Genomic DNA, 24,865 nt, shown 5'->3' on the forward strand with positions numbered 1-24,865 from the left:
GCATGAAATATATACGCAAATGATTACAAAAATATAAACTAAGTCCAAATACTGATAAACTGTTTTAATTTTGTACTCTGTAACAGTTCCCATCATATATAAATAATAAGCCTAAAAGCTATAGCCATTTGCTTCACAACTTGTGGGAAGTAATTTTCTAGCTCACCTTTCTTTGCCTGCCCCAAGTCTGAAATCATCTGCAAAGTCAACCTTTTACATTTTACTTTAAACTTTATCCTTGATGCTTTGGCAAGGCAGCTCTGAAGAAAGTCTCATTTTGTCAGCAAAAATGGTAGTGCTCTCTTAGGAAAGAAGCAGATACTGAGAAACTCACCAGGGACTAATTTCTTTAATACATTATAATACATTTTTACATGCCACAATATTACATTGTTCTTTGATGTCCCAGCATGTAGCAAATGATTATAGTTTCATTGTGGCTGTTTGCAAGATTATGAGTGATAAGGTAAGCTGTATGCTTTCTACTTTTTTTGCTTCTGCTTCATAGTCCTTATAAATAATTCATGGAGCAAAATTACTGTCCCAGAAAAATGCAGTCTGTTTCATCAGCCCTTTCACACTTTATTGATCAGCACATATAATTTTTTAATGTGAAGCATCACTGGAGTTTTGAATACTAGCGAGTTTCTTTCTCTGTTTCACGGAATGCTCCAGCAAAGGCTTCAAGAAAAGTTGGACACTTCCATCCAAATATTATTTTAGGCCAAAGAAGAATACAACCAGCAGTATAAATTATGCTGTTTAGGATCCATTTTAAGTTTCCTGTTCACCAGGTAATAGAAGAACATATGAAAAATGACATGAAATGGAAAGAGAACGATAGAGAAGAAAATTGAGCTATTTTAAAGAGTAAATCCTAGATTTGTAGCTGATGTAAATCTTCACACTTACACTCAGTAGCATGATGCTGATTTTTACTAGTTGTAAATCTGCCCAGCTGATGTGTAAAAGGAGTGTGATCTGTGATGAAAACAGAAGGAAAATGTAGCAATCGTCTTAGTTTAGGTTAAGCAAGACTTAAAAGGCATTTCAATATGCTGTTCTTAAAAGCTGTTTTAAGGCAAAAGCCTTATAAGCCATTAGCTCCTGAAACTTGCTCCTAAACTTGGCCCTTAAAACCATGCTATGTCTTTTTCAGCCATTTTGTTCAGCCTGTTTGAGGTACTGTTTATCTGAAGGGGAAGGTTTATATGCAGCTTTTAATCTATATGGTTCCACCTTTTACTAGGTGCCGCGTAAATGAGTGAGATTGGTTCTGTAATATGGCAAACAGATTATACCTGGTTTGCCCAGAGGGCGCAACTAAAACCAGGGCCTCTGTAATTCTGTTGATCTTCAGAATATATTCATTTTTCTTATTTACTAGGTATAGCTGTATTTCAGTTATTCCAGTGGATCAAATTCTTCTACCTTTTGTTTGTGCCGTGGTCCCTTACCCCACAAATCATCCAGCTGTTATCAGTGGATCTCCTTACGTGGCACAAAATGCTGTTCATTGTTATCAAAGGAAGAAAACTAGCTCCTTTGGGCTTCCTATGATTGATCATTGTGCAAGTACTAAAAGAAAAAAGTAACCTACTTTCAGATTGTTGTATTGTGTGGAAAATGATAGAAAATGTTCTCCTAGGTATTATTCTCACCTCTACGGCATTCTTTTTGATGTGGTAGTTAGAAACCTATTTGAAAGGAGATTTCAAATACTTTGGTGCAATAGTTAGAAGATGAGGTGTAAATCTGGTTAGAAATGATTCAAAAAAGTGTTTCATCGAGAAAGAAATGGAATTTTTGAAAGGGAGCATTCATTTTGACAAATATATAATGCAAAAATCAGAAATATTTTGGGAGGGTCTGAATAAATGTTTCTAGCATTTTCAAAATGAAAACTATCCATATCTGTTCTGGAACTGTTTTTATTTAAAATATAAACCCATAATAATGTATTATAGACTAAAGAGGAACCTTGGAACAGCCGAAATACTTTTCTCTGACCCAACTTTAGTTTTTATTCTCTCTTGCAGAATGTTTTAGAACTTTTATTTTAGTAGAAATATGATTTTTTTAAACATACCATTAATTTTTTTACTGGTTACTAGAAATATTTCTCTCCAAATGTGTAAACATGCTTGAATTTATGAAGCTATTGTTGTGTTTACATTTTGATTTATGAAGATTCAGACTATGGATTATGGCACTTTCTTTTCTAAAGTAAATACACTGATAGAAAAATAAAAAAACCCACAGTCTTTTTCTGTTCAAAATAGTATGTAAAGCATGAATTGTTCAGTTACTGTAATGATGTCTTTGCAGCCTCTGCTAATATCCCTATTATGGGATCACTGCTGTAAATCTTTACATCAGCATGTAGTAAATGGGGAAAGGATGAAATTTTTATGATGGCTGGTGTAAAAGATGTATTATAGAAGCAATAACAGAATGGTCTTGGAAGTTGCTTTTAATGAAAAAAGGGAAGGTGTTCCTCTCATTAATACATTCGTTCTTGAAATGAGAAGGGAAGATATTAAAAATAAAGACCACAGTCCTAAGGGCCAGTGCTGAGCAGTTAATAATTGCCCTCTAACTGCAACCCATAACACTTTATTTTCAGTAAGGTTCTAGTCAGATAACTTCTTGAAACAGCTGGAAATAATAATAATTGGCTAAGGAAGACTTCAGGCAAGACAGATAATGCATATTGGCCCTGTACCTTTGGTGTGAGATACCGGCAAGAAAGTTAATTCGCTCGGACAGGAACCCTTTTCCCGTGTGCAGCAGAAGTATGCGATGTCAATTTACTCTGTGTCTTTTCCACTATGAGCTGAGAAGAAGGTGCTGTTCCTCTCCCTGAAACCCAGATGGTCAAAGACCTTGGGCACTGAGGTTAACAAGACTGCTTATTTTTTACTGTCTCTGTGGACCATGTGGGCATAGTCTCGGAGTAACTGAGGTGCATTTAGTTTCTGGCAAGCGTAGTTTGATCGAGAGCAAAGTGCCCTCATGTATTTGCAGCAAGAAAAAGCTCAATAAAAAATCTGTGCAAAGCTTGTTAGGAGTTGGAGGAATTCAGTTGATGGCTACTCCAGACCTGGCTTGCTTTGCTCATTGCTGCTTTTATCAGGGATGTGTGTAAACTCATAGTCTGCCTCTTAGAATTTGATTAGATGGAGGTGCTGTTGTAGATTGTACTGTAATATCCAGCTTTTGCACCGTAGAAATTCACATAATCTGCAACAGCTGGTTGTCAATAGCATTACTTTGTTTTCAGGTTTTTCTGTAGTTATTTCAATAGTTTTTCCTGATGAAAGGCTCCTTCAGAAAAAAAAAAAAAAAAGTCATGACAATAAGGTGATGTTAAATATTGGATGCTGCAAAAACATTAGGGGCAAAAAATTGGTAGGTGCCAATTTGTCTGGTAGATACACTACGGATAAATGCTTGCATACATAGTAACACATTTGCAGATTTATTTCACAAATGTTAGTATTGCAATGATTACAGATTTACATTCCATCGGAAAAAAACCCCAAACCCCTCAAGTATGCGTGAATTATTTTAGGCCTGTTAAATTATTCTAAGAATCTCCAATATGTTTCTTATTGTGAGAACCATTTGGAGTTTTTCTAGTTTTATATCAGTATAAAAATTGATACCCATTAGAATTTGATAGCATGCTGGAAGATAAAATAGAGTTATGTTTGAGTAGTAAAGTGGGCTATTAATTTAGTATTTATCATTGTATAATAAAATATTTTAATTTCTTTTTATTCCCATTGCAAAATCTAATACTAACAAGCAAACGTTGTGGGTCACTTTGCTATTAACAACACTGATATACTCTCATCCAAACTTCTTGGAATTAAAATTTAGTTCTTCAGTTTGACAAAAGCAGAATGAGTTGACTTTGTGAAATCCAAAGTTATATTCTATCACTGCCTCAGTAAAATTAAACTCAGGTTAGTGGAGGTAATCTTTATATACCTGTAGCAGCCAAGACTCAGTAGATAAATGCCTGCAATATGTCATTTTACAGTGTATGTATAATTAACATCAAGAAGACCATCTTAATTTCATTTTAAATATACAAAGCCAAGAAAATTGGTGTGCCTAGCACAGCAACACTAAATTACCAATCCCCTGTTTTTTACCACTAAAAAAGTGGAAAAAAAAAATTAAAAAAAATAATTATATCTTAGATGCATATAATCCTCTGTATTTCTAAGCAGGCAATGAACAAATTTGTACTTTATTCTGGATGCATCTAGGCAAGATTCTGTTGGTCTAAGACTTAGGTATTTATTTAGAAGAAAGAAATTTTATTTACAAGGACTTCAGGATGTATTCCACTTTATAAAAAGAAATTATTGTAATTTTGAAAACTTGAGAAAATAACTGTAATTGTACTATGCATGTAATAGGATTCTTATGACAAAGCATCTGTCAGGTAATACTATAACCCTGTTGAAGTAGGCGTTTTCTGAAATGGAGAGTTACATTGTGCTACACTAGTTTTACTTGATTCGCCAATTACAACCCAGTTCTAATACTGCAAGAATAAGGAATAGCAGTTCCACATATACCTTAACTGTCACCTTTATGATTCTGCAATTTTTTTTTTTTTTGTGGTTTATGATTTTGTATGCAGTGATCACATTCTACCCCACATCCCGCTGTAAAATTTGTTTTCCTGAACATTTAGACAGCTGTTAGATTGCTGGTTTAGTAATGGCAATCTATATTATCTGCTTAGGTCTTCATTTATTATTTCAGTCATATGTGGGGTCTTTAGTTTGTGCCTCTGGAGTTTCCTATAGTAATTAATTTCTGCACTGGAAATTTATTTTTAATCACGTCAGGACAAGAAGCAAATTAATGGTGTTCACTGGTAAACATCTGTATTCCATGGTATGTTGGGCTGTCAGCACCTACCCTTAGCAACACCTGCATGCTATTGTCTGGTATAAAGTGCTACTATTATATTCTATCCTGTTTAAGTAACTCAAAATTATAAACAATTTTGAAACGTTATGGTAGCTTTGATTACCTTGCAATAACTAGAAGTGCTACAGAACTTTTAACAGGACTTTGAAGAGCAGTAATTGGATGCTATGCACCACTTGTTTATTTTTTATTTAACTTTGATAGGGCTCTAAAGGTATAATAAAATTAAATATAAATAAGCTGCATTAAAGTAACAAATATTTGACATTGTGAAGCTCAGAGCTGAAACATTTGAAAATTCTCTCAACTTTCCCTTAGTGGGAAGGATAGGCATTAAAGAGGACAGGTCTGCACTATGCGATGGCTGCTATAATATCCAGCTTTGAATTAAGCTATAGCTTCAACTACCTATTTGAAAGATAATCTCATCCTGAAGATGAATTTTTAGTATAGTACATAATATTTGATCCTAAGTACAAATTTATATTCTTCCACTGACCATAAGATTAAGCTAGCCCTACTTATTACTGTAATGAGCTTTTATACTTTAAAAAAAAAAGTTTTGTAATGTTTGTGTTTTTTTTGCTATTTCATTAGCAAGCTCAAAAATCAGCCTATTTCTACTGAGGGGTTTAACTTTGTTCATTTTGTTCTGAAACTGAAAATGTCTCCCTGTATATAAACAAATTTTACTGCAAGTGAGCAAGACATTTCTGATTTTAATAATGTTATTTCAACTCAGAATTGAGTGGAAATAGGGTTTTTTATTATTTTTTTTTTTTTTTTTTTTTAGTAACAGTAATGCATACCAATAGAGGTTTTAGTTCAAAGATATTTTTCATTGAAATTTTGGATTTCTTTTGGGTTTAGTAAATATTAATTCAATTTTTGAAAGGAAGAAAAAGAATGGAAAGTCACTTAAAGGTAGGAAGAGAAAGAGGAGTGATATGGAACTGGTTTTGTGTGTTGCTTGCATCTTCCTCTATTAGAAAATCAAAAGAATAACTGAAATGATATACATCTGCTGAAGATGAGCTGATTGAAAACCAAATCTTGCGCTCTGTAAGACCTGATCAAATAATAGAATATGACCTAAAGTTGTCCAGAAGATTCTCTCATCATAGTGAATATTATTCTCAAGACACTTTTTGTAGTTTAAGAAAATATAACAGGTATTATAACATAATAACTAATGTATGTTTTGTGAAGGGAAATTTTCCTGAACATCTTTGTTGGAGACTAAAGCAGCTCTATAGGCCTGTTGTAAAAATCATAATGAGAAGTCTTATTTGCTGGGGTTACAGACCCTGATATTCTGAGTCATTGATGACATCCTAACTCAAAAAAACCTACTAATGCTTGCAATCGTGGTAAAAAATTTGCTGGCAAGGTTATTATCAAGTAGTTATGACAATGTTTTTTACCTTCAGGTATTTTTTTGCTCCTGGTCATTCAAGGAGTAGACTTTAGTTATGGTATGGGTCACTTGTGTTCTAATGGCCATACATAAAAGTAGAAAATTAAAGTTGTTGACTTACATTAATATAGCTCCGTTGGAGTCAGTTTTCACACCTATTATATTTGTTCTTTTCAGAAGATCTGCTAACCACTTGTCATACCATAACTGAGAGAGGGCATTGAATGTCTGTAGAAGATGGTTTAAAGCCTTGGTAAATAGGTGGATTCAGGAGGCAATTTTGGGTGAGTGGCTGGCTTTTTTCTAACGTTGGGGGGTTTTTTTAGTTTTATTTTGTTGTTTAGTCATTTTTTCGTCAACATGATTTGACAAGATGAATTCTTACTTTGTAATTACATATATGCTGAATTCATTTTCAACTGATCAAAATTCATCTGGGAAAACAACTGTGTCAGAAAGCATTCTCTGGTTAACAGTTATAACTAGATCTCATTTTGAAATGTGTGAAATATTTCAGTCCAAAACCAGATTAAGTGTATGGTGATCACACACTCAGGTAGCATATTTAGTGTCATATTTCATGAAGAGTGCTATTTTGAAATCTACTGTTAGTTTCAAAAGGGGATATAAAAGAATGAGAAAACATCATTGGCATCACATAATTATATATAAATAAGTAAATTTATCTTAAATACATAAAGACTACAGTTTAAAATCTGTCATGGGCTCATCTGTGTAACTGAGGCATGTATTTGGCTTCTGAAAAGCAATGGAGTAGTAACATTACATTGCAGCTGTTAATGATCTGCTTTTTCAGAACAGCAATGCAGAAGGTTTTTTCTGACCTTAATTTGAATTTTGATGTAATCAAGTCCTGTGCTTTTCTCACCAGAGGCCTGGTAGAAAGTTTGTGACTTTGGCACCCTTCACCTCGGTGTAGCTTTCTGGACATTCTTCTCATCTTTTCTTCCAGAATCACTTACTCTCACCTTTCTCAGCTGTAGCCCTGACCCAAAATCTAATTCTTAAGAACTTATTGAGGAGGTTTTATTTTTTATGTTGATTTATATATTCGTGCTCATACATTGATATAATTTTGTTATCTCATAAAATTTATGTAATCCTTTTTTCACCTGTATCTCTGATTTAATTTTCTGCTGCTACCCTACTCATTCTTGATGTTCTTCAGACCATGTCAAGCCAGCAAACATAATATTTTTTCCATGGGACAGTAACATTTCTAGAGAAGCTTTATGTCTATAGCCCTGAATAAACATGTTTCCTGCACTTGTGACCCAAGTGAGCAACATCAGATCTGCAGCCTGCGAGATGGGTTGGGGTGAAGGAGAGGCTCACTGAACCTTGCTGCTTTGAGCCATTCCCAGGTCAGTGCCATTTCTCCATTGCTCTGTACAATGCAAGCTTTCTTCAGTGCTGAAAATTTTCTGTTGTTTTGGTTTTGTTTTTTTTGTTTTTTTTTTTTTTTGTCTTGAATTGGATGTAGTTTCTCAGAGAGTGTTTTGTATTGGTTAGAAAGCACTATGTAGTGATAATGACCTACTCAGCTGTCACTGAGCTTCTATTTCACATGGTTTTAAGATGACCATAACTAATCATTTGTAGCTTAGAAAAGTGTTGGTTATTGGTGTGTCATGATTTAACCCCAGCCAGCAACTAAGCACCGTGCAGCTGCTCTATCACTCCCCTACTCAGCTGGACAGGGGTGAGAAAATATAACAAAGGGCTTGTGGGTCGAGATAAGGACAGGGAGAGATCACTCATCGATTACCATCACGGGCAAAATAGACTCGACTTGGGGAAAACTAACTTAATTTATTGCCAATCAACCACAGTAGGGTAATGAGAAATAAACCCAAATCTTAAAAAACTTCCCCTCACCCCTCCCTTCTTCCCAGGCACAGCTTCACTCCTGAATTCTCTACCTACCTCCCCAGTGGCACAGGGGGATGGGGAATGAGGGTTGGGGTCAGTTCATCACACGGTGTCTCTGCCGCTGGGGGAGGACTCCTCCTCTTCCCCTGCTCCAGCGTGGGGTCCCTCCCATGGGAGACAGTCCTCCACGAACTGCTCCAGCGTGGCCACCCACCAGGGTCACAAGTCCTGCCAGCAAACCTGCTCCAACGTGGGCTTCTCTCTCCATGGGTCCACAGATCCTGCCAGGAGCCTGCTCCAGCGCGGGCTTCCCATGGGGTCACAGCCTCCTTTGGGCATCCCCGTGCTCCGGCATGGGGTCCTCCCCGGGCTGCAGGTGGAGATCTGCTCCACTGTGGACCTCCCTGGGCTGCAGGGGGACAGCCTGCCTCACCGTGGTCTTCGCCATGGCCTGCAGGGGAATCTCTGCTCTGGTGCCTGAAGCATCTCCTCCCCCTTTTTCTGCACTGACCTGGGGGTCTGCAGGGCTGTTTCTCACTCCTCTCCCTGGCTGCAGTTTCTGTTGTGCAGCAACTTTTTCCCTTTCTTAAATCCGTTCTCCCACATGCGCTACCACCGTTGCTGATGGGCTTGGCCTTGGCCGGCAGTGGGTCCGCCTTGGAGCCGGCTGGCGTTGGCTCTGTTGGACATGGGGGAAGCTTCTGGCAGCTTCTCACAGAAGCCACCCCTATAGACCCCTGGCTACCAAAACCTTGCCATGCAAACCCAGTATATCGTGCTAGTTATGCAGGTTATCTATTGGCTCAGTATATCTAGATAAGATGACTGAGACATTCATGCTTTAACCATGCCAAATTATGTGATGATTATCCATCATCTTCTGCTTAATTTTCTGCTGATAGAATGAAATGTCGGTGTTTTTCATAAGTGGTGGCACTAAGTTTGTAGTTAAATCAGCAATACAAGAAAACTACAGTTTTTCTTACTCTTAAAGTAATGAGAAAGAGAAATCAGTTTGAACTGGGACAAGTATTCTGTACAGCAAATAGAAAACAAATGTTTTCAAAATAAATGGATGACAAATCTCTTTATGTTTTATAGTATATCAGACCCTGAAATTGAAATCATTATCACTGGTGGTGTGGTCATCAGGTATGCTTAATCAGTACAGGGGAAAAAAAAAAGTCCTGTTTGGTAGTTGAGGGTAAATACAGGTAAGCAGAGTGCATATATTTCTAGTATAGGTAACATAAAGATTACCTGGCTTGAAATACTAAATGGTTGGTTTAGACAAGTTTTCTTTTTGAAGGGTGCAGCTTACATGTTTTTAGATCTACTGTTTCATCATTGTGTGAACAGGAGGAAGATTGTCAATGTCTGGACTACATCTTCTACAAAATCATGTCTCTCTTGATTAATAACTAAAATCTGTAGATGAATTGTTTGAATTTTGTCCTTGAAACCTGCAAGAACAAGGTTGCCAGCAGTAAACGGTATTTCTTTCTGTTAGACATGTTACTTTAAAAAGCTGATCTTCTTCTGTAGTTACTGAAACAATATTTCTTTTGATTTTATTGCCCATTTATGCCTTTTCCTTGAATAAATGTGTCCAGTTCACATTTTTCAAGGAGAAGGCATAAATAGGTGTAGCACTTTCAGTAACACCTACCTAAAGATGTACCAGTCTCATCACTGGACCTTTCATGCGATCACCTCAGCCAGGCAGAGTAATCAAACTAGCTATCAAATCTAATGATTAGAACTCAGGACATAATCTTTCAAAAAACTTAAGATTTATTGAAGAATAAAATCCCTGAAGCTTCAAGCATATTAGAAACTGGTACTGCAATGGTGTGAGATGGATAAAGATCATGTTGCCATTGCTGTCCCATAAATTAGTCTAAGGAATAGACCCTTCCTTGCAAGTCTCAGTTAATCAGGTTTTTTTAACCATTGCTTTCTCAATATACTAAGCTTTTTCAGCATGAGTATAAATAATTCTTCCAATACAAACAGATTTCAGTTAAATGTCATGTTCAGAGGAATTATAATGATCAGTGAAAAAATATGCAACAGAAAAAGCTCTGGAGAGGAAAAATCATATAATGAATTCATACTAAGCTTGTGTTATGAAATTAGAACATGAAGTAGGAAATATGAAAGTTAACCTGTTCTTCATGATGGAAAAACTAACATCATGCCAGGGGACCACAATGGAGATGGTAAATATAAATCACTGAATCTCTAACCATTTACATACAAAGAAGGGACATCTGCGTAATTCTGCTACCACTGTTGTTAAGTAATGCTCTAGGGATGATTTAGCCTTGTCCTCAGAAAAGAACCAATTACAGGTTTGTGGTTTTTTTCTTGGTAAAATTAACAGGCACAAATCAGTAGTTTTTGAGTGCTAGGGCATACTTGATTTTTCAAAGTGTGTAGCCTGAAACTCTTTCTGGATAAGAGATATTTCAGAATACAAGTAGAAGTACTCATCAGTTTTGACAAAGAATTAATCTATAGCTCTTTACTTATACTCTGATCTTTTATCACTGAAATGTCAAGTTAAAAGACTTGTATTCATTGTATTGGATACATGTAGCAGAAGGAAAAAATGCCAGAGTTGATGGTTTCCATGTGTATGTATACCTCTGAGAATGGTTCCTGAGTGAGTAAAATCACTGAAACACAAATGTATCTTCTCTTGCTGACTTCAGCTAAGAAGTAGTTACGAATGTTTTTCCAGATATATTTGTTCTGAGTAATCTTATTGCTAACAAATAAGGGAAGAACATTATTTGCTTGTTGCTTCCAGTGAGAAAACAGTCTCACATTTCAGACATGAATATATTATATGTCATACTACAGGTTTAATATATATCTGATAAAGAAGGGTCCAGGCAGATTAACACAGATGCTTCTACAGATGCTTTGGTGTCAAATATGACTTAGTCTTAGACCCAGTACAAGCTACAGTTCTTAACCATTGCTCTACTCTAATTTATAGCATCTTTATAGTATCAATTCCCACCTAACAAACAGTAATAAAGCTCTCAGATAGAAGATTAATGAGCATAATTCATGCACTAGTGGACTGAAAATGTGAAGCAAATCTGGCGCTTGGGTGTTACAATTATAGAAAGGAGAAGTTATAAATGTTCTTATAAATGTTGTTGTCTGACTTACAAACTTCTACCAAAGTTGTAGCTCTTCCAAAAAGCATTTAAAAATATCTTAGTATTTTAAAGAGATTATAATTCCCTTAATTATACATGGGGGTTATGTGTGTGAATAAACTGGAACAGTTGTGTCTGTCAATTCATTCCCTCCTGTAGAGATGTCCCTGATCCTGAGGGGGACTTTTGTGCATTCTGGTGAGGCAGGACTGAGCACCAGGACCACTTGGCTCCCAATCACACATTAATGGAGAAGCTGCTGATCTGGAAGTGCTTAACAGGTCTACTTTTCACTATTTCAGATTTAAAAGGGGCGAGGAAGGTATTTTCCAGGTTCTTTTAATGATGATTTCCCTCATTTCTCCTTATTTAGAGTAAAAGTTTGAGTTTGAATTTTAATAATCTGCTATTTTTGGTTTTAAGGATAAAATGTTGAAAGCCAAGTAGGGAAGCTACCACCTTCACTCTGGGCAAATCACTGCTGTGTGAGAGGTCTGTTTTCACACATGCTACCACATGTGACTGGTTTGCTGCATCCCTGCTCTTCTCTCTTTAGGTAGCCCTTTTTAGAGCTTTTCAGAAACAGAACATACATTACTTGATTCAAACCACAGGTATCTCAGTAGGTTATACTGAACCGCTGTGCATCAAGATGATTGATCTCCATTATTCCCAGTGCCACTTCTGGGTTTTAGCTGTTTCCAAAAACTCATTTTTTCTTCTCACTGTCATCATTAACAACTAATTATCCTCTTAGATACTACTTATCTCTTAAAAATATTCAAGTATATGTTTGAGCATGTTCAGAACTTCTTAAACCTTTTTTTAGCTTATCTGTATGTGAGGAGGGAGAATAAATAGGGAAATAACTTCTTTCATTAGGGCTTGAAAAAATGTAACCCTCCTTCCCTAGGTCCCTTTGGACACCTCTTGCTCTATGCAGAGGCTGTACACAACCTGAGAGTCTGAGGCAGGAATTTACTGTTTAATCCCCACAGCAGAGCTGGAACTAACAGGTTAGGCTAGGTCTTGTATGCTCACCACCTCCAGGAAGGCACCCAGACAATCCATGCTGCCCAAGTGGGGATGGGACACAGTGAGTTATCTGTTGGAGCAGGTTCATTCTCAGTGTTGGTGACCTGCTGTTTTCTGGCCCCTGCTTTTTTAATTTCAGGACCTTGTATCTTTTAATCTCAGTGTTTTTTCCCCTTCGAGTCCTTGCACTGATGACTATTCCTATCTCAATGACGTTACCTTTGCCTGCAGTGTTACCTCTCCCATCTTCATGGCTCTGCTCTGTACTTTTCCATGGCTTCTTCTCAAAAGTCAGTAATTTCCTCAGAAACCTGAGCCAGGGCTGTGCAGCAATGCTGTGTGAGAACCTGGCCTCCGATCGCTGGCAGCTGAACCCTGAGGGGAGGCTGGAGGGTCAGAAATGTTTGTCCTTTATTAAATCACTTCTGTGGATATCATTCTGCATTGTGACACCCTATTTTCTTTTGATTCTTATTTATAAATAATCTGTAAAAAATATTTAGAAATCTTATCAAGGTTCAGTGGGTTCCATAATCCCATTATACGAGAATCATTACTTAGTAATAAGCAGACAAGCAATGAAGAAATCAATAGCTATTCCAAAAGCACAGTCTATGCTAAGAAAATATGCTTTTCTCTCTCATAACACTAATAAGAATGGTGGAGTGTATTTTCATAGCTTTGGTCCTACATGTCAATTATAACCTTTCTCTGAAAGAAAAACTCACCATGAAGCTGTACTGTGATAGGAAAGGTGAGTTGTGCTCATGTAAAACTCTCCCTGTTTACTTTTTGCAAACATTTGAACCAGCAGATTTGTTATTTTTGCATACAAATGGTCCTAAAGGTCTGCAGTACTATAATCACTCACTGACAGACTACACATTGCTTTCAGCTGGATTTAAGAAGCATTAAAGTGAAAAGGAAACAGATTAATCAGCATTGCATGCCTCTTCTCAAAGACACTGAAATATCCATCTATGTCCTGGTTTTGGCTGGAATAAAGTTAATTTTCTTCTTAGTAGCTGGTATAGTGATGTGTTTTGATTTTAAGATGAGAATAATGTTGATAACACAGTGATGTTTTAGTTGTTGCCAAGTAGCGTTTATATGAAGTCAGGGACTTTGTGGCTTTTCATACTGCCCTGCCAGCGGAGGCTGGCGGGGGGGCACAAGAAACTGGGAGGGGACACAGCCGGGACAGCTGACCCCAACTGATCCCAGGGCTATTCCAGACCATAGGATGTCATGCTCAGCAGATAAAGCTGGGGGAAGAAGAAGGAAAGGGGGATGTTCGGAGAGATGGTGTTTGTCTTCCCAAGTCCCCATTACGCGTGATGGAGCCCTGCTTTCTGGAGATGGCTGAACACCCGCCTGCCCATGGGAAGGGGTGAACTAATTCCTCGTTTTGCTTTGCTTGTGTGTGCAGCTTTTGCTTTACCTATTAAACTGTCTTTATCTCAACGCATGAGTTTTCTCACTTTTACTCTTCTGATTCTCTGCCCCATCCCACCGGTGGGGAGTGAGTGAGTGGCTGCGTGGGGCTGAGTTGCTGACTGGCGTTAAACCACAACAGTCCTTTTTGGCACCCAGTGTGAGGCTTGAAGGTTTCAAGGTAGTGAGAGATTTGATTGGAACGTGCTAGATCAAATATACAGCTGTTATTGCTCTTTAGGTATTAAATTGACAGGCTTCTGTGCTTGCCATAGGTCTTGCTTGCCTTACGGTGTATTAGAGCCTAGTCCTCATTAGTGACTGCTTTTTGCTTTCGCTGCTCGCTGTACTGCCTCTCATCTTACTGTGCTGTGCCTGGGAACATTTTGGTAACAGCAACGGCCGTGTGTCTGGGCTGGCAGATGGCCAGGGCATCGCTGGTGTTTCTGTGCTGCTGGACTGGACGGGCTGGAACTCCAGCGTGAACCTGAGTTGAAAGGACTGTGACCTGTGGATGAGTCCACACTGGAGAAGGTCCACCTCAAAGCATCCGTGGCTGTGCAAGAGGTCATGCTGGAGCACCTCAACACGTGTGGCCATGGATAAGCCCATGACAGAGCAGGTACACCCTGGAGGGACTGCAGCCATGGGTAAAGCCTTGTCAGAGCAGGTTTACTGCTGAAGGGACTGTGGCTGCGGGTAAGGCCAGGCTGGAGCAGGTGTATCTCCAAAGGCAGCGTGGCCCATGGAGAAGGCCATGCTGGAACAGGTACACCTCAAAGTGACTGTGGCTGCCGTTAAGTCTCTGCCGCAGCGGGTGTAGCCCTGAAGAGTTGTTGGCTCATAGATAAGGCTCCACTCGGAGCAGGCACAACCCAAAGGGACTGCAGTCTGTGTTTAAGTCCAAGCCGGAGCAGGGCAAGGGGAGGAGTTCATTGCAATGTTAATTGCTGGGGTTAAACCATGACAATCTGTTAAGTGTGACTCTTTAAATGACTGCATGGTTTTCCATAATGCCATGAAAGAAAGTGTAGGAAATGAAACAGCACGACAGTGTCTTGTGTTACAGCCCTGGGGCATGCGACCTGCCTGAGAGGGAAAGCTCTGAGCAAGGATTTCCACTGACGCCGGAGGAGTCATCTTCTGCCTGCTTGTGTTGTCTTCTGTGCACTGAAGAGCAACCATTACCTTAAGTTATGACTTAGCTCTTTGTCTCACAAAGTAAGTTAAATTACTTTCATGTTATTCTAACATGTAAGTCGTGAAAATATAGATGCATAGAAATTAACTTGATGTCTGACATAAAGGATTCTTTAAAATATACTTTTTAGAAGCCAGTATATTTTAAGGAATACATAATTTTAACTGCTTTATAACAGAATAAAAAGGATATAATTATTTGCTAAGGGTTTTTTTGTGTGTTCTTAATCTAAATGATTTGTTGCTTTAAACATTTAAATGTTAATTTATGGTTAGTACTGATGGGGATGAAGTTTTTTTCCCTTGTCAAAATAAAATCTGTTTTAAATAATAATGAGATTGTCACTTTTCCTATTTTTCCTTTGCTTCCTCTTTTGTTTCTCCTTCTGCTTCTCCAGAATTAATGTTTTCTGATACTATTATTAAATAGAAAACTGAGCACACAGGAAAAAAAAATCAATGTCATGAATTATATGACAGCTTTGTCCTGAATACATCAACATTAATATCTTACTTTTCTTTCTGCATTTTACACAGATTATTTACATTCATGGAGATTCATCAGCAAGTGGTGGCTGAGGTGAAACGCATAATAAAAGTGACACTGACCTTCTCATATATTAAAGTATTCAGATAAAGTAAATGGTGAAGTAACCATGTAATGACAAAACTGATCATCAGCCTCTCTGTTCAAAACCAGCAAGATATCTATAACCATTGTCTTTAGCTTAGTTACAGCATTCAAATTAATCAGAGAACACCTATTTTGATACTTGTGAGGAACTACCTTCAGCAACAAATAATCTTTCTTTTTTTTGTGTGTGTGGTTTTGTTTTGTGCAATGATTCTGACCTCTCCTTTAAACACACAGCACTTAAAAGTTGTAATTAATACTTTTGATAAATTAGTGGCAGTGTTCATTTGAATAGTTGCATTAGAGGTCCAGGCCCATTCTCCTAGGTGCCAGAGTCATCAGGAAAGGAACCAACATTGCAAATGTAACACAAAGTGAATATCTATATCTGTCTATCTTATATCAACACAGTAGTCAGAATGGGGGGTTAATGGCTGAGTCTTGAGTTCTGCTATTTATAAAGTTGAGGACTTTTCTCAAGGGAGACCTTTTAGATTTTCTTATTTTAAGGGGAATGTTGTGGCACATGAAGACATGAAGCTGGTATTACCCCTTTATAGGGCTTCAGGAAAATCTGCTCTGGAGCTGATGAAGAACACAGCAGCTCTGCCTTAGCTGCCGGATCACCATCTCCCAATTAACTTACCAGCTCTAAATGTATTGACATACATTTCTGATTGAAATTCCAAATAAAAAATCCATTGGTATTTTGGGTTAGTTTTTTAATATTCAAGGCATTCTAAGGCAAAGACTTGTCTTGTGTTTGTGTGCCCCCTAGTTCAGATGCCATTATGTTGGGTTTTGTATTTTTGTCCAGGATCTATTGTTCCCTCTTTTGCTGTTTCTTAATATTTACTATACATGTCATGTACTATTTAAATTAATACGTTTTTCATGCTCCTTTATTTTATTATGCTTATACTTTACCGATATATATCCAAAGTTAAAACCTAGTAAGTGGATATTTTTGGGTTCAGTGGTAGTATGATTGTGACATAAATGTTACAGATCCCATCCTGTAGTATCCTCCATCTTCAGAAACCAAATTCCATGGAAGAACACTGAAAACTTGTTCTGTAGAGCCTTTTGCAAAATAACTCTAGACACTGTATCTTGTGTGCTTCCTTTAAACACTTACTAGGAAGACAGACAAAATTCATACCTTCTCCTTGCAAAGATGGGATTTTAGGCAATAATACTACTACTAATGGTCACACATGTCCTTTCTTAAAATGGCTCATTTTGATTTGGATATCTTTAAGATCTTTGATCTCATGATTTACCTAACAGTGAGCAAGGTTAAAGCTTAATAAAGTAGAATGCCCTTTTTATAATCACTTCATTAAAAGCAAATAGCAAGAGGTACATTAAATTAAAGTGTTTGTGATATGGGATCAATTTTGTTGAATCCCAGAGGTCTCTATGTGCCTCATAAAGAGCTCTCTACTTCGAACATATCTATAAGTGACCCATTGAGAATTTCTGTTCTCTTTAATTTGAGAAATTTAAATTGCTTTTATTACCTGTAATGGTGTTAATTACTGAATGAGGGATAAATTGTCCTGGAAAAGAATTAGACTGCAAGTCTACAGCTTTAATAACTCATACCCTCACAGCATTTATAAAATAAACTACGTGTTACTGGGAATAAAATGAGTAATGATATACTTTAGGAAAAGAAAGTTTCCTTTCACCTCTTATAAGTGGTTAGCTTCTACAGGGAGACTGTAGAGTTATGAATGAGCATATTCTGAATTATCCATGAATTGAGGAGAAATACAGGAGCCCTGATTCCTTGTACTACACTGGATCCTTACACCTTACTCTTTGGGTGCAAGTTCTAAAAGCTTTTAAGTGGCCTGCTGTTTGCTGAGCAGGAAAGTTAGTTGCCTACAGATGTCACAGTAGTTTTTCTATATCTTAAGAGAAATAAAGACCAAACCAAAACAAAAACACATTACATGTCAGTGGTGATGTTGTGGTTTGTTTTTTTTTTTAAAAAAGAAAAAGTAATCCCCAAATCAATGCACACATATAGTAGAATCAATGTCTTTCTTCATAGCTCTGTTTTCAATAAAAAAATATGGTTTTTGCCTTGCACTGGATCACTTTTGTTATACGGAGCATTAAAAGACAAAGCCAAGGTACAAAAACGTATCTCTTAGTTACAGCTCTGTGAACCATGGAGTTTCTCAGTCACGGTTTGACATTTATGTGCCTTGAGTATATAGAAATGCAGCAAGAGTTTTGAAACTAAGTAAAAAACAGTGGACTGTAGTTACTCTACAGATACTCACTCAGCTGGTTTGAGCAAGCTCAAAGGGCCATTTTGGCCTCTGCTGCTTCCGTGATAAACATTCATCTAATTCTCTGCTGTAATTAGTGGTATTATACATATGAACACTATAGTATACTTCTCACCAGAAAGGTAGAGGAATCTTTCTCTTTTGTTGTTAGAATATCACTGTATCACAGTTCATCTTTTTTTCTGTAATTAAAAGTACTTTAGATGTTACCTAGTTTCTTCTGGATATTTCGTGTTGGAAGACTCAGATAACTAGACCTTGCTTTGACCTTTTATAATTTCTGTTTACTCAGTTATGACTGTAAGATGTAATTTATCAAATGCACAATGAGAGGTTATCAAACTCTTGTTTCAGTAAAGGAAAGAGGAACGTTACCCTCAAGAGATAAATCTTTCATTAAACTTTGCAGAGACCTTAAGCAGTTCTACCCTATTTATCTTTTCCAGTCTTTCTTCTTTATGCTCCAGCTGCCAGTGTTTAGAAAGCAGCACAAGGCAGACAGCCAAAATAAGAAATGATTTCCTAGCCAAATGGATAAATTTCCTCTTCCATAACTAACATTTGACTTCACCTTAGGAAAATACTTTAAAAATTGCCTAAGTTTCAGAATTAATTTTTTTAATGTCATCACTAACTAAATTATTGGTCCTATATAAGCCCTTATTTTTAGGATACACAGAAGGTCAAAGAAAATTTTCATTAGAACACTAAAGATGAATTTGTTGAGAAGTAAACCCATCTGATTTTTTTTTTTTATTTATTTGTTCACTTGCATGTTGATGCTTTAGGATCTTAAAGTCTTTTGCCATTTGGCAGGGAGATGGTAATTGTCTAAGGAATTATATCAGTTGGATCATGCTGAAGAAGAATTACAGAGACAGCCTGAGTAAGTATGGAAAATAAGTACCTTCTCACTTAATCAGCTTCTGCGAAAAGTCAGTTCTTTTTTGATTATCGATGCTTTTTGAATTGCAATGCTTTTTTTCCTTCCTCACTTTTAAAAAGATGTTATTGAACAAGAAGGAAAATATAAATAAACTAGACAAAAGTAAGGATGGCAGAGGAAGCAAAATCAGAGTGTTGTGATTTATCCAAGACCACGGCTGTGATTAAATATGAATTTGATTCTTCTTTGTAGAAAAAAGGCAAACTATTTAGCAAGTCCTGGCTCAGGCAACACTGAAAAGCAAATTTTCTTTCAGGTCCAGTAAGTTTCTTCTCATCCCATGCTTTTGGAGGAGGCTTACATGACATCTTTTTACTTGGGAATTTCAGTCGCTTTGCTGTGGTTTACACACTGACAAATTTTTGAGCCATGTGATTATATACATATATTTTTACATACACACACACACGTACATTTTATGCTGTCTTATTTACTTATTGCAGTTAGATTCACAAACTTTTTGTTACACTGGCTAGTGTTTGTTCAAAGGCAATATGCATATTAATAGTGCTAGAGAGTGACTATTGCTCTGTTTCCACCTTTGACTCAATCTCCTATGAACCTTCATAAAGTAGTCTAAATCTTTTTTTTATGTGTATAAGCATTAAAGAAGTTTTCAGTAGGGAAATTAGCACAATATTAGCTACCTTGGAGACTGAGATATAGGGTGAGATTGAGTCTTTTCATTCAACACAATGAGCATTCTTGATTTCCCATCAGAAATAAGAATTGCTGTACAGTTGTTCTTTATATATAGTTCAAGGTGATTATGTTCATGTATCATGGGGATTGGAGTGAATTGCAGAGCGCCCTCTCCTCTCCTCTCCTCTGCTGCACTTTTGCCATGTCTAATTGGATACTTGATGTGGACAATTCCCAAGCTAATGATCTTTCTTTACAAAATTTATTTTCCGTACGCTCACATAATGATGAAATATTTCACGGATCTGTATCTTCTTCCTCCTATATGGGCTCTATAGCAAGTGTCTGAAATTACAGTTAGTTGATTAATTTGTTCTGTCATGAATTTGTATGGAATTACGTTTCTTTTCAAAGTCTTCTCTTTTTCTCTGTTTAACAGTGATTTATTTAATGGATGTAATGTACTCTGGAAAAATCCATTTAGTGTTGTAATATCTATATTGAAATTCTCTAATTTAGTCATAAAAAAGAAGGCTCTCTCCCCTTTTCAAGAATTTCAGTCAGAAGACAAATGAAGCTTGACCTCTGCTTCTGCATTGACCCTTTTCAAAATCTATAATAAATTTTAATATCTAAGATCAGAAATGTTTAGTTTTTATTTAAGAAAACATTAACTAATCTAGCAATGGTTAAAAAAGAGTAACTGATATTAAGTCATTTTCAGTACTGTAATGCCCAAGCTGAACCGGTGCTGTATTGGTGCCCAAAATACCATGCTCATGTCAGCAGGAGAAATTACCAGAGTCATAAGCATCAGTTCCTGAAAAGTTATTCTCAGGAACCTTTTAAAATGGGAGCTGTTCAATGAGGTTTCTCTTATGGTATCTATTTTACCAAAGTTCGGTATAGTTAGATTGTAAACTCACAGGAACAGGGGATTTCTAAATTTGAACAGCACCAAGTACAAGGGCATTCTGCTGTATGGCTGAGGTGCCACAGAGGTGATAGTGGCACAATCTCTTCTTATCGCTGTTGCAGGAGCAGCAGGCTCACAGAGCAAATTGGGTATGATTTTCTCGTTCCTACTCGGGCTAATACTTTGCCACTGACTTGACTTGGGAGTTAGGGGGGTTAAGTCAGAGCTGAAGATTGGGTTCTGAGTTGCACAGTTCTAGTGTAGTGTCCTCAGTGGGATTACTTGTATGCTTTAGCTTAAGTGTGTACTTGTTGATCTAAAGGAATAGGAGTGAAAAAATAATTTGAGTTTGTTTACAAGCAGTAGCTGCAAGAAAGGTTGAGATGAAGTCTCTCACTTTTTTTTTTTTTGTGGTGAAGTGGCTTTAATGCATTTTTAAAGTGTCTCTACATTAAAATAACATCCAAAACAGTGTTTCTACTTTGACTCCCTGCACTCCTTGCACTTGTCAGAATATTTTTCTGAGCTACTTTTTTGTGCCCACTTAGATAAAAAAGTTGTTTCCTCCATCTTCCCTTCTAGCTAGCCACGTTTACTGGACAATGCCTGTCTCCTGAATGGCATTATAAAATCTTTTCTCTGTCATTTGTTATTGTGAATGCTCCAGAGAGACTCCCATAATAAAGTGCCGGTTCTGCAGGCGGGAATGGAAGTATATCTGGTGGCACATCTGTTTGTGTGGGCTCATAGTGATCGTTTTAATACTTTGGGTATGGGAGCAGAGATGATGATGGCATAATTTAAGGTACGTGTGTATGGCATGGCTTTCCATATCCTCCCTAGCTGGTATTTGAACAGTCATTACTATACTTCTTTCGTCCCCAGGGAGTAAGAAAGAGGTCCCATATACAAAATAAGGATATCTCTGGGTAAAGATCAATCTGGACAGAGTCCAGTTTGAATAACACTTAGGAGTGTTACTTGCTGTTTTGGCAGAGGGATGTAGTAGAGTCACAGCATCCTGGGAACTTGCCTTTTTACATACCGCGGAAGGAGAACACCCTTGGTGGCAAATGAGCACCTTCAGCTGATAGGAGAGTGCTCTGCAACTTTGCTTATGGGGAAGAGAGCACCCCTTTTGACATCGGGGAATGGTGAATCTGGAAGAGAGAAGGGCTGGAGAGAGGTACCAGAGTCCCACACAGCCTGGCAGTGGAGTTCTTAAATAGGGGGGACTTCTACAAATGGGAGTAAACAAATATTGAAAAATCATGTCTCTTGGGAGGTTTTCATCCATGTGGTGGTTTGTTTTCAAACTCTTATAATGAATCTAAGGCAATGCAGGTGGGATTGTAGAGAACACTAAGAAATGTCTTCTCTAATGCTTTTTCACTCCTTTCCTCTAGGAAGTCAGTGGCAAAACACCCCCGACTTCAACAAAAGTCACAGACCAGTGCTGTGTTTTTGAAGATTTTCCCCTAAGAGCCCAAGGCAGGTGTAGTTCCCCAAAGATAACGTTGTAGGTGGTCTTTGTGAGTAGCTGCCGTATATTTTCAAGCGTGAACTAGGTATCAAGTAGTAATGCTTTGTTTGGGAATCATTTATGTAGATGCATTTCCTTCATGACTCCCAGACGGACACATATGAGTTAATTCAAAATCCAATGACATTAAGAAAAATATTATAATAAGCTTTAGAGTGCTCTTAACCTTGTTCAATGATGCTTTGCTTGAAAACTTGGTACTTGGAAATATTTTTCTGTGGAAATATATGTATAAAAGCTCAATTTAAAGCAGTAAGTCTTAACTTGTCAAAACGAAGCTGACAAACTTTGTGTACCATATTATTTTTTTTCTTAGACTGTAATTTTTTAACTTAAGTCCTTTTTTTCTTGATGCTGCTGCTATGTATAGTTCCCAAATAAGCTGAGAACAGCCTTATTAATATCTGATTAGACAGGTAGCTCTTTAGTTTCTACCAAAAAGACTTAACAAGTGCAGGAAGCCAGCAAAAACTTCAGCTGAGCTCGGAGAACAATTTGAATGCTTACATAATGAGCTTCTTAAATAATATCAGCGATTTTGCCATTGTCAAATTAGTCCTTTTTCCATGCCTTATTTCAGTTGCAGGGTATGTAAAATATTGCAGGTTTCAGTTACTGAGTCCTTTTCATATTCTTTTTCTTAAAAAATGGAGTGTGGGTCCACAGAAAATACGTTCTTTGGTTATAATTAATTACAAGTTAACTTTCACAAATCCACACAAATAGAAACACAAATCCGTTAAATATTACCTTCAAAAGTAAACAACAACAACACAAACTTTCCAGAACTGCATTTTTTGTGTACATCCTATTATCTTTTAGTTTCACGATGTTGATGACAATTTTTATGACTCCCGTTCATTATTCATATAACAGTAAAGACCTAGAAATGTTACCATCAGTTTTAATAAATAGCTGATATTGTTGGAAGGAAATGTCTGTATATACCTCTTTTAGCATTTAAGATAGAACAGATGAAATCTGAATATTACAAACCAGATATCAGTTTTAGTAATATTATGGAACAGCTCTGAAAGTCATGGAAGTAAAAATATAATTTTAAGCCCTGTGTGCTAAGAGATTTTTTTTGCGTGTGTGTATATATATATATATATAAAAAAATTATTTCTTAATCTATCATGTCAGTGCATCTCATTGCCAACTACAGAATACGGTAGTTTATACTATTATTTATGAAAACTGATGTGTAAGTGTGTGCTCCAGGACAGGAGGGAACTGACACTGAAGCTGGGGAGCAGTCAGGCTGGTAAGATCCTCCACCGTATTTCTTGATGACATTTCAATAAGGTCTTCATTAGTGATCCTACAAAAAAAATTACACACAAGCCATTTGTCAATGCTTGTGAATTGCTGGCCAGGTTTGTAACTCCTCCCAGTGTTAAACTGAATGCTGGTCATTTTTTCTGCAAGTTGGAATCTTGGACTTTATGCCAGGGAAAAAAAAATAAGGTTTCAGAATATCAGGATGAGAAGAGAAACTTGATTACTAACAGGGCAGATATTCAGTAGTTCTTAAAATATTGAAGCTCACAAACATTTCTTGTGAAGCCCAAGAAGAGAGCTGAAGACAGAAGACCCAATGGAGTCATCTGTGAACAGCCAACAGCCTGATGGTTCGGAGTGGGAGACCATGCAGGAGGTGAAGTGGGTGACTATTATTTACACATTAAAATTTTAAATAACAACAGTATATAAAAATGTAATAATATAAAATAATGAGAATATATAAAATATGTAAAATGACAGGTGCAAAAAATAAAATGTGACCCTTCTAAACACACTTTCTATAAACAAACAGTATTATAGAAATTTTGAAGGACAGTTATCGAAATAATTTGAATTTATAAAAGTTGAGTTGAAACAAATGCTAAATATAGATTTTTTTCCCTTATATTTAGTTACTTTCCTGTGATACTCTGAACTAGTACTTGTGCACCTGTCTTCCTTGAAAGCTGATAATCAGGAGATTAATTTTTATGTACTTCAGCTGAATTATATACTTTGAGATTCAACTTCAGCAAAATGCAAATGAAGGTATAACAAGACCAGTTAGTGAGGACTTTTCTGTAATTCTGTGGTGCTAATTCAAGTTGCAGTATTGTTCCCAGTGGTGAAATAATACTGTGTAGTACAAAACTATCTAAGAAAGAGCGTCTTATAAAAATAAGAAAGAAGTCAAAGCAGGTTTAGTATGGATTCTAGCTCTGCAAAAAATCAGGAGGAGATTTGAGCTGGGTGTTTTATAACATATGGAGATAGATGCAAAATACAAATGTTTGAACTGGCTTAAAGTTTGGATCATTATTTCTGTCAATATTTTCACATATTTTCTGAGAGACCAGTATGAATTTCAAGCCTGTATTTATTAGCTGCTTCTGAAAGAGTCGTGATTGGGTTTTTTTACTTTCCCCCCCTTTTTTTTTTTTTTTTTTCCTGGATATACCCACAATTATTTGTATCATTCACACTAATTTTGAAGTGAAAAGAGAACATTTTGCTGTACATGTTGTTCACTTGTTAACTCAAGGGTATTTGTACAGTTTCTTGTTGGGTTTGCATTGGTTAGATGTATATGAAAAAAATTTCTCTTGCCAGAAGTCTAAAGCCTTCAACTTGCAAACCTGATATTAATTCTAAATGTAAGCATTTGAATGCATGGGAATACTGAACTCGGTTGATGCATATAGTAACAAATGATAGTGTTTAAGGATTTTTGATTCAGCTCTCTACTTTGGAGTCTTGCTCT

This window comes from Accipiter gentilis, chromosome 23 (assembly GCF_929443795.1).
Source record: "Accipiter gentilis chromosome 23, bAccGen1.1, whole genome shotgun sequence".
In the NCBI taxonomy this organism is placed as follows: Eukaryota; Metazoa; Chordata; class Aves; order Accipitriformes; family Accipitridae; genus Astur; species Astur gentilis.